This window comes from Pimephales promelas, chromosome 6 (assembly GCF_988280905.1).
Source record: "Pimephales promelas chromosome 6, fPimPro1.hap1.1, whole genome shotgun sequence".
Taxonomy (NCBI): domain Eukaryota; kingdom Metazoa; phylum Chordata; class Actinopteri; order Cypriniformes; family Leuciscidae; genus Pimephales; species Pimephales promelas.
This window is the reverse complement of record NC_142774.1, coordinates 25,596,030-25,606,266: the sequence shown is the minus strand read 5'-3', so window position 1 is coordinate 25,606,266 and position 10,237 is coordinate 25,596,030. Positions and strand designations below refer to the sequence as shown.

Here is a 10,237-nt window from a genome sequence, read left to right as displayed (position 1 = left end):
GAACCATCAGATCATTATTAACTGTGGACAAGAAATCTAGAACTGATCCTTGTAAACCCAAGAACAACAAGACTGGCCCATATGTGCCCATATCAGATGTTGACCAGACCTTCCTTAAAGAATGGCTCTCTGGATTGCCTACAGTCCCATCCCATTACTGCCATCAGGTTCCCTCCTATCAGGAAAAGGAACAGGAACAGTTCTAAGTGATCTTCACAAGAAATATCAGAAAGCTGCTGGTGAAAATGCAGAACATGCTGTGAATGAGACATGTTTTCGAAAAGTGTTCAGTGAGCAGAATTACTCTGTGTCCATACCAAAAAAGACCAGTGTGATATGTGTCAGCGCCAAGGTAGGAAATACAGATCAGCATACCCTTACTACTCACTTGAAATTAAAGGCTCAGGCTCAAGCTGAAAAAGCTAAGAATAATAAGGAGTCCAGTGACAAACTTTCAGTGTGGACAATGGACCTTCAATGCGTTCTTTTGTGCCCCCAGATGAAAGCGAGTACCATGTATTACAAAACTAAATTACAGATGCACAACTTTACTTACTTCAACATGAACAACAAAGATGGATATTGTTGCGCTTGGGAAGAGCATGAAGGCTCCCTTAGCAGTGAGGTTTTTGCCCATCTGCAGTCCAAAAACACTTTGAATCAATCCTAGAGGCCAACAGAAACATTAAGAAAGTAATTGCCTGGAGTGTTGGCTGTGGGTATCAAAATCGTTGTGGTGCATTAGCAACACCTACCTTTATCTGGTCATGAAGCATGGTGTCACCATAGAGCAGAAGTTTCTGGTAGCTGGGCACACACAAATGGAGTGTGACTCCATGCATAGCCTCATTTAGCGGCGCATCGTCAAAGAAATTCACACTCCATGTGATTACATTGTCATCTTTGAGACTCCACGAATGCATCCATCCCCATAAAAGGTGACTCAACTATACCACATTGACTTCATGAAGTTATCTGGGCCTATGTGACCTGCCTCAGCGAATCAACACCCCCAAAGAACCATTCAACTGGGTCCCACTCTTTTCTGCCCAATTCCCAATTACTCTCAGGAAATTCAATGACTTGCAGGCAATGAAACCAGTACTACCAAGAGTGGCCCACCAGTAGCTACTATGACAACCGCCCTCATCAATAGACAGTGTGAAAATGAGTTCGAAAATGAGTAGAACTTGGTGGGAAGGAAAAGTGGTTCAGGTTAGACATTAAGAAACAACTTGGTTATGGTTAAGTTACACATCTTGGTTATATTTAGGAGAATAAAAAAACTATTATGTTATGTTTGCACAGCACCTAGGTGGAACTTCGATTAAAGCTGCAGCCCTCCCTCCACAGCTCGTCCCCCACAGCAGAGCCGGAGGGCTAGTGGGCTAGTAAACAGGGCCACCGATGACGGCTGATAAAAAGTTATATGGCACATTCACTAATAGGGACTAAACGTCAACAATATGCTTTACATTGACTATGGCCTGCCCATACTTTGACTACAAACTTGGTCCTCAAATCCTTATGTATTTTCCAATACATGTAACTTTATGTTGCACTCTTTCTATAAGTTATAAATAGCTAGTAAGGTAACGTCAATATAACGGTAACTAACGTTACAGTATGTAAGTAATTATTCTAGCGATATGTAATGCTAGATAAGGTGTGCTAGTACATTATTTCAGCAACATGACAAGCCAGTGAATTAGCAGGTTTAGATTGTTGCTTAGCAGAGTGCGTGACATTTTATCAACATGTTATGCGACTACAATGGGCTGACAAATTAGACAAGATTGTTTATCGTCATTGGTCTTTTTCCCTTTACCTCTTTGTTTTATGAGCAGGTGTCCCCCGAGAATTGGCAGTTTAGGGTACTTCTCCGTCATAAGCACATCACTTACAGCTCGCCAGCCATCTTGAGTTTGAACGACGGTTCGCGCTCGCGCTGTGCAAGAGAGGTGTGTGTGATCAGCGCGTACACGAGCGTGATTAACACTGCTAAAACATTCCTCCTGGCTCTGATTGGTTGTTTCTGACGGGAGCGTTGTATTTCTGCAAATGGCATACAGTTTAATCCAAAGACGACACTTGTCAGGATTTGACTGGTTTTGGGAAGGGAAAAATGGATATCCCCCTCCAACCTCTCTGGGAAACGAATCTGAGTTACAAATGCCCCAGGCACAACGTTTAACCATATTTTTGATAAAACTACGACGGTAATAGCCTGCTAAGACCAAAAAGTTAAGTATGAGACGCCTGTGTTGAAATTCAATGGAGCGCTGTGAAAAAGAGTCGAACCTCTGTGTGCACTGTGATTGGTCAATCTACATTCTAGGGCGAGGCTTAGCCATAGGCGAATAGTGTAAAGGAAAGAGCCACTCGCAAAGAATTTTAGGGCAATGCAAATATTTTGTGCTGTTGTAAAGCCCGACATTGAATCAAACATTAATGTGCATTACCAACACAACGATCGTTTTACGAGAAAAAAAAAAGGCTACACTATCGCACTGCGCTAAGGACAGAGGCTGAAGCGGCAGGTCTTTCTGTGGTGTCAATACATAACTCAGTGTGTTCTTTTTAACTTCAGACATAGAGGAGATAAGAGATAAGAAATCAAAAGAGTTCTCCCAGAATTAGATGTCAACAAACTTCAAGATATGATCAATCATCTTTGTTTTGTGGTGGGTGTTCAGAAGTCAGGATTAGGGCTGCAACAAACGATTATTTTGATAATCGATTAATCTAACGATTATTAGAACGATGAATCGACTAATCTTCGATTATTTTCCGGCTAATCAGTAAGTTTGGAACGATTATTCAGCTTTTTCAGTTATATAAAACATTGAGTTAGACCTATTCTTACTATAATATAAAAAAAGAAAATCAGTTCAGCTTTTGAAATTGTTGTTTTAATGAACTCTGATACAACTAAACTCTTTAAGTTTTCAGATTTCGGTCCAACTCAAACCACACACAAATGCTCTCTAAGCATTGTTTAATAGGCCCACTGCTTTTCTTAGAACTGAAACAGAAAAAGGGTCATTTATTCAGGACAAAAAAATGGTAAAATATTAATCTGGAAACCATTACTATAAATATAAAATTACAATCTTTTTTTTACATGACAATTGAGCTGAGAGACGTTCTCATTCACCCTTTAATTTACAGTATGAAAAAGAAAAAGTAACTGCCATGATATTCTTCCTATCATCTCCTTTTGTAAATCTTTATCTCTTTATCTTCGCAAATGCGAAACGATCAGCCAAATTCAGATAACCATAACTTTTGTTACAGACAAACTATAAAAGAAATAAAAACAGATTTGGATAGGGCTTGAACCCAGCTTTAATATGAAAACAAAACATCTGTAATATGTCAATCTGGTGGGTTTTCCCAGATCGCATCACATATATTGATCACAATTAAACATTAGTGTACCTAATATGTGTAGTACGTGTGACAGTGACATACTTACACCATATAGTAAGTAATAATCCTGCGTTTCAGGCAGGTTTTTGAGCACGTAAATCATGACTTCAAACCACGACTTACGACTTTGTAGCATTCCAGATCATTCACGCCAAACTACCTAGATGTAAACAAACCAGCATGGCGGACCTTACGGGGCTCACGCGCATTTGTAATAATTTCTAACGCCAAAGGTGCTTACTCTTTGTTTATTTGTGGGAAACTGAGGAGGAAAAATAGCGCATGAGGCAAGATAAGCTATTATACCTTTTATTTTACTTTATTTGTTTTTTTGGAAATGTATTTGGTATTAATTTATCCTTGCACTCAATGGACTGAAAACTAGTTAACGTTATATTGTCCTAAAGTGTATTCTCACCGAGTATCGCCTGCAGAAACATTGCATCCATAGGGGCTGTCATTGTAGTTTTGTATATGTTCTTGGGCTATGTGACGTCAGAACTCGTAACTGGGAGCACATCGGTCTACGAGTTCACGGATGGGAAGTCACGGGTTTGACTGCCGTTCCAGTGCACTTTTTACGGGTATAAGGTTGGAAAAACACGAGTTACAGGTTGCCTGGAACGCGGCATAAGTGGTGCTTTGCATACCCCTCCCACACCCCCCCCCCCCCCAAAAAAAACGGCTGCTGCTTAATGTCGTGTTGGTAGTAAAACTCACTATGATTCCTGCATATACCCTGGTACAGTCTATTACGTGTATGCAACTTTTTACTCTGTTTCTCTGTATTTTTCATGAGGCCAAGTGGATGAAACGCCATTTGAGATCACATTCACCCTATTACCACCACACGACTCACTATCTGAACAGCTATCCACTTCTTATACTCCTTTAAAAATTCTGATTGGCTTAGTATGTTCCAGATTCCTTGGGAACGCATGCCTGCAGCCCTTCTACATGCAGCATCCAATAAGGAGAAGGCTCTGGACCGAGGAGAGAGTTTGTAAGAAATGTTGTGGCAGCTATGAGAGAACTTTGCCCAAACCCAAACTTAGCTGACTGTGGGGAAGTAGCAAAACAATTTTTTGCTAAACATTCTTTAACATTTGGAGACTTTTCAAAGGAAGAGGAACAACTGGGAAAAGGCTATAGTTCACTGCAAAGACAGCTGAAAACCAGAGTAGAACATGTTAATAGAGACAATATATCACACAGGATACATTGGAGACTTTTCAGAGGAAGAGGAACAACTGTGAAAAGGCTATAGTTTACTGCAAAGACAGCTGAAAACCAGAGTAGAACATGTTAATAGAGACAATATATCACACAGGATATATCAACAAAAAAAAAACAAAAAAAAAAAACACAGCAGAACAAGAACTGAATAGCTGTCCAGTCAAAAAAGTTAGATGTAAAGTTGATGGTTATGGATGCATGCTACCTCCATGCCTGATAGAGAGACCACAACATCTCTTGAAATGAAAAGAAAAGTTCTATTAGAAAAGTTTCAGTATGGAGGCCAAGCCAACATTCTACTGAAATGTCTAATGTGGACAACTTAATGCAAGAGACTTACAATGATCAGTGACAAATGATTAATGCATGCCCCCCTCCAGCCATTGGTGACATTGAAGTTGAGTGGCCAAAATTTATTCACTAAAAGAGGCCTATGCACTCATTTTGAAATCCTTACAGGGATTGACATAAGCAGTCGCCTCAGTGAATGACTGATTGGCAAAAGCAATGGGATTGTGAACTACTTTCAAAAACAAACATTAAAATGGAACGCAGAGGTCCAGGCTCTCCTAAAAGAAATTGAAGCCACGCCAGCAACTGAAAACAAGACAACCATATCAGCCATCCTATTGACAATGAAATACTTCAAAGAAAAAGAAAACTCTCTCTTCATTTTAGTAGCTGTAAGTAATTAGGAAATTAAAACACTAATAAAGTAACCCATTTAAATAATAAATGGAGTCCTGGTTTCACAGATAGGGCTTTTAAATATAGTTAAAAGGAACCTATAATATACAATCAGTGGATCAGGCTATTCCTTTAATGCACTAATTTTTATTCAAATAATTAAATAAAACTATTAGAATAACCATTTTAAAGGGTACATTGCATACAAGTTTTTGATAAGTACTGTAATCTTTTTTATTTGTTGTTTTCAAAGAAAACTTCCACAAAGATGTCAATAGAGACTGTGCAAACCCTACCAGCCATGCCAAGACTCATCATGCTTGGTAAGCATTAAATATATAGTAAACAACCTATGTTTTTTTGTCTTTTGCAGTTTTTATGGTGACTTTTCATATTTCAGAAGATAAACTTCTAACTTCATCTAAGTGGATGGTCAGCATTGAGGGGAAAGTGACACATTGTGTAGCTGGTTCGGTGTCGCGCGTCTCTGTTACTGCGACTCGGCTACCCCTCTGCGTTGTGTTGTGTGATGAATAAAAACTAAAGTCGGATTGCTGGTTCAAATGTTCTTTATCTGCATTGAGTTGAAAAAAATGCAGGAATTATTTGTTGCATTAAGGGCTGCAACAACAAATCGATAAAATCGATAATAATCGATTATGAAAATCGTTGCCAACGAATGTCAATATCGATTAGTTGGTCTGCTTACGTGACGGGGAGTGTTTAGTGATGACGTCACTTTCATGACAACAGTCACACGTGAAATGGCAGAGAGTACAAATCAATCTGCAGCAGATAAAAAGTGTGCGCCCCAAGTTATCTATGGTATGGGAGAATTTTACATTAAATGCAGCAAAGAAGATAGTTACCTGCAAGTTATGCAAAGCTGAGCTTGTGTGGCATGGAAGTACCACAGTGATGCAAGAACACATGAAGAGGAAACACGTTGGTGTCACGGATGAAGGTGAACTGGGGTGGGATTAAATAAGTTTTCTTCTTCCCACTCCCTTTCAGGCAGAATTCGATTTGTTTTGTTGTTGTTTTTTTGTTGTTTTTTGTTGTTGTTGTTTTTTTGTGTGTGTTTCTTGTTTCTTTTTGCACTGTATGACTTAACAAACATTTGTCTGCCTTGTACTTTTGTGCCATTGCCTGAAATAAATAATAATAAAAAAAAAAAAACATCAGCACGCTCTCTCTCTCTCTCTCTTTCTCTCTCTCTCTCTCTGCTCGTAATGAGCCCTGTCAAGCGTAACAGTCATTATATTCTAAATCACTCAGCGATCAAAATAAGCTTTGGCGGGACAAAAATTTGCTTCGGCGGCCGCTGAAAAGAGGACGATTTGACGGTTTTGGAAGATTAACAACCTGAAACTGAAAAAAACAGAACCGGCCTCTATTTGAGACCGACTTTTATTGACCCAAACCTGCAGCCACACCAGGCATGTAAAAGAGACAGGCGTCTATTTGAGGCTCCCAATTAGCAAATTGTATAATTGGATCAAAACAAATAAACTTGTTCTAAATATTTCAAAAACTGCGAGTATAATATTCAGTTCTAAGCATAGATTAGCTGATAATCCTAAAATTGAAAAACAAGTAAATGGTCAAAATGTACAGCAAGTAAAAAAGGTGAAGCTTTTGGGACTTTGGCTCGATTCCACATTGTCATGGTCGGATCACATCAACAAAGTTGTTGTTAAAATGGGTAGAGCTGTTGCAGTAATGCGTAAATGTGCACAGTTTTTAAATTTACAGTTAATATGTTAGTACCCTGTATATTTTCACAGAATTATTAACACTCGGATTCCTTCATTTCTTTATGATAAAATAATGTATTGTTCTGATATACATTCACATTACACAAGAGGGGTAAATAGCCGACAGATTTCTTTACCCCTACCTAAATCTGACCATATGAAAAGGACTGTGTTTTATAGGTCAATTGTATTTTGGAACAATCTTCCAGTTGGGGTTCGTGAAATCAAGGGAAAGACTGGCTTTAAAAAAAGACTTAGACTGCATTTGTTTTCACTATTATAATATTGTTTGGATTGGTTGAGTGAGTTGTATTATGTGTTATGTTGTTATTTTATTTTTTTTACCTTAATTAGTACTTTTTGTATTGTTACTTTTGCTTGTTTTTTTCGTGTATTTTATATATGAAATATTTGTGAGTAATTGAGATTGTAATTATTGCCTTTTGATATATTGTTTGGACCCCAGGAAGACTAGCTGTCGTCTAGGCGTCAGCTAATGGGGATCCTTTTAAATAATCCATCCGATCTTGGACTTGAGACCCATAAACCGAGCACTTCACAAGCGCATGTTCAGAATGACAACTCTGAAGCAAATTCTGGCACAGGTTCGTCACGGGGATTGGTTCGCTTCAGTGGACTTAAAGGACGCGTACTTTCATATCCAGATAGCAGCGGCGTTTTCTGAGATTTGCGTTCGAGGGCACAGCTTACCAGTATTCAGTTCTCCAGTTCGGATTGGCTCTTGCCCCCCGCACCTTTTCGGAGTGTGTGGACGCGGCGCTGTCTCCCCTCAGGTCGAGCGGAATGCGCATCCTAAATTATCTGGACGATTGGCTGATTTTAGTCCATTTGCGAGAGGTGATAATCGGTCATGTGGAATTATTACTCCGTCACCTGGACTCGCTGGGACTGCGTGTAAACGAACAGAAAAGCGTGTTCACGCTGAGTCCGACCACAACGTTTCTGGGAGTGTGTTTGAACTCTATAACGATGCGAGCACATCTCTCTCAAGAGCGCATACAGTCTCTGGCATTGTCTCTGCATCGTTTCAGACCGGGCAGGTCTGTACCACTAAAGGAGTTTTTAGAGACTATTAGGTCTGTTAGTGGCAGCCTCCCCGGTATGCCATCTGGGTCTGCTTCATATGCGTCCGCTTCAAATTTGGTTGAAGCTCCGGGTCCCTCAGGGGGCGTGGGCGACCGGCCTCAAGCGCATCACGGTCACTCAGAGCTGCTTTCGCACTTTGGCGCCGTGGAGAAATCCAGTGTTATTCAGTTCAGGGGTCCCTATGGGTACCGTAGCGAATCGCATCACGGTCTTGACGGATGCATCAACTTCAGGCTGGGGAGCGGTGTGCATGGGTGCGACTGCCTCGGCTCTTGGACGGAGTTGCAGTGGAGGTGGCACATAAACCGCTTGGAGTTGAAGGCGGTTTCCTTAGCCCTCAAAGCCTTCCGGTCTCAGCTAGAGCGTCAGCATGTATTAATTCGGACCGACAACACGTCAGTGGTCTCGTACATAAATCGCCAGGGGGGCGTACGCTCCAGGCCCCTGTTCGAGCAGGCAGCGAGGCTCCTGCTGTGGGCAGACCAGCACTTCTTATCCATGAGAGCGGCGCATATTCCCGGTGTTTTGAATCCCAGAGCGGATATGCTCTCGAGGAATGGAATTCCTCAGGGAGAGTGGAGGCTTCACCCGGGATCGGTGCAGATGATCTGGGATCGGTTCGAGAGGGCGGAGGTCGATCTATTTGCGTCACACGAGAACACACACTGTCAGACGTTCTTTTCGCTGTCTCGTTCCCCCCTGGGTCAGACATCCGAAGCCTTGACTTCGCGCTGGCCGAGAGCCAGGCTTTACGCCTTTCCTCCGGTGAAAATTCTGCTTCTAGTGTTATGCAAAATCAGGGAGGAAAAAGCATCTGTGATTCTCGTAGCCCCATACTGGCCGAATCAGCCCTGGTTCGCGGACATGATAGAGCTGCTAGTGGACTCCCCATGGGAAATTCCGCTCAGGAGGGACCTGTTATCGCAGGCGAACGGCACGATATGGCATCCCAAACCCGGGCTGTGGAGCCTTCGTGTGTGGCCGCTGCGGGGTCTTTAAATGAGCGAGACTCTCTGCACTCTCGCGCGTTGAGCACTATATATGAAGCGCGCGCGCGCCCCATCCACTAGGCGCTTGTATAAATTGAAATGGGAAGTTTTCTCTAAATGGTGTCAGAATATCAGTATCGACCCATGCAACTGTTCCGTGTCGGATAGGGATGCACCGAATATTCGGCCGCCAAAAGTTTTCGGCCGAAAACCGAAAATGCACTTTTGGGCCATTTTCGGCCGAAAACTTTCGGCGGCCGAATATTCGGTGAGAAAGACTTTTATCACCGAAACAATACGGCCGAAATGTTGTGATGACGCAAACAGAAACCGCGGCCTGCACGTGCTTGTCTGAAGCAACATGTCTGCGGTGCGGACGCATTTCAGTGTATCTGAACCCGCGAGGAGACGGAAGCCTTGTTTATCCATAGACATATTATGTCTATGTGTTTATCCACCTATATCTGCTCTAAACAACGCGCGCCGCCATGACGACGATTCCGGTTGCGAGCGGGTCAAGGGCGGTGCGCGCGCTGTCTGTGGAGACTCGCGCTGCGGAGGCAGGCGAAAGTAAACAAGGCAGCGCGAGTCTCCACAGACAGCGCGTGCACCGCTCCAAACGGTCGAGGCGTTTATACTTGGAGCGCTCTCCGTTTTACTATTCCTTGAAACGACAGGGGACGACTCAAGTAACTGTCCTCTAACCATCAGGAATCGGTGAGAAGAAGAAAGATAAACACATGACAGTGCTTATTTTTTAGTAGGCTATTCCACCACCAATACAAAAATAATCATGTAAAATCCAGTAAACCCTGAGATTATTACTTGTGACATTACAAAAAATATGTATATGGGATTGGGCACTATGTTGATGTATGTATAGAACTAAATTAATGCTCTCTTAAATATTTAAATACATTCACTAAACATGTTTCATTAAGTTTCATGTACATTTGTATTAAACATGGACTATTGTTCATTTAAAAAGGCTTTTTATGCTATTGTATGCCAAATTTTTAAAATGTAACT

General features: G+C 41.6%; 1 pseudogene; it reads left to right on the top strand.

The window, feature by feature from the left end:
* The first annotated feature begins 336 nt into the window (after positions 1–336).
* LOC120459560 (uncharacterized) lies at positions 337–5,892 on the top strand (annotated as a pseudogene).
* Positions 5,893–10,237: the final 4,345 nt, after the last annotated feature.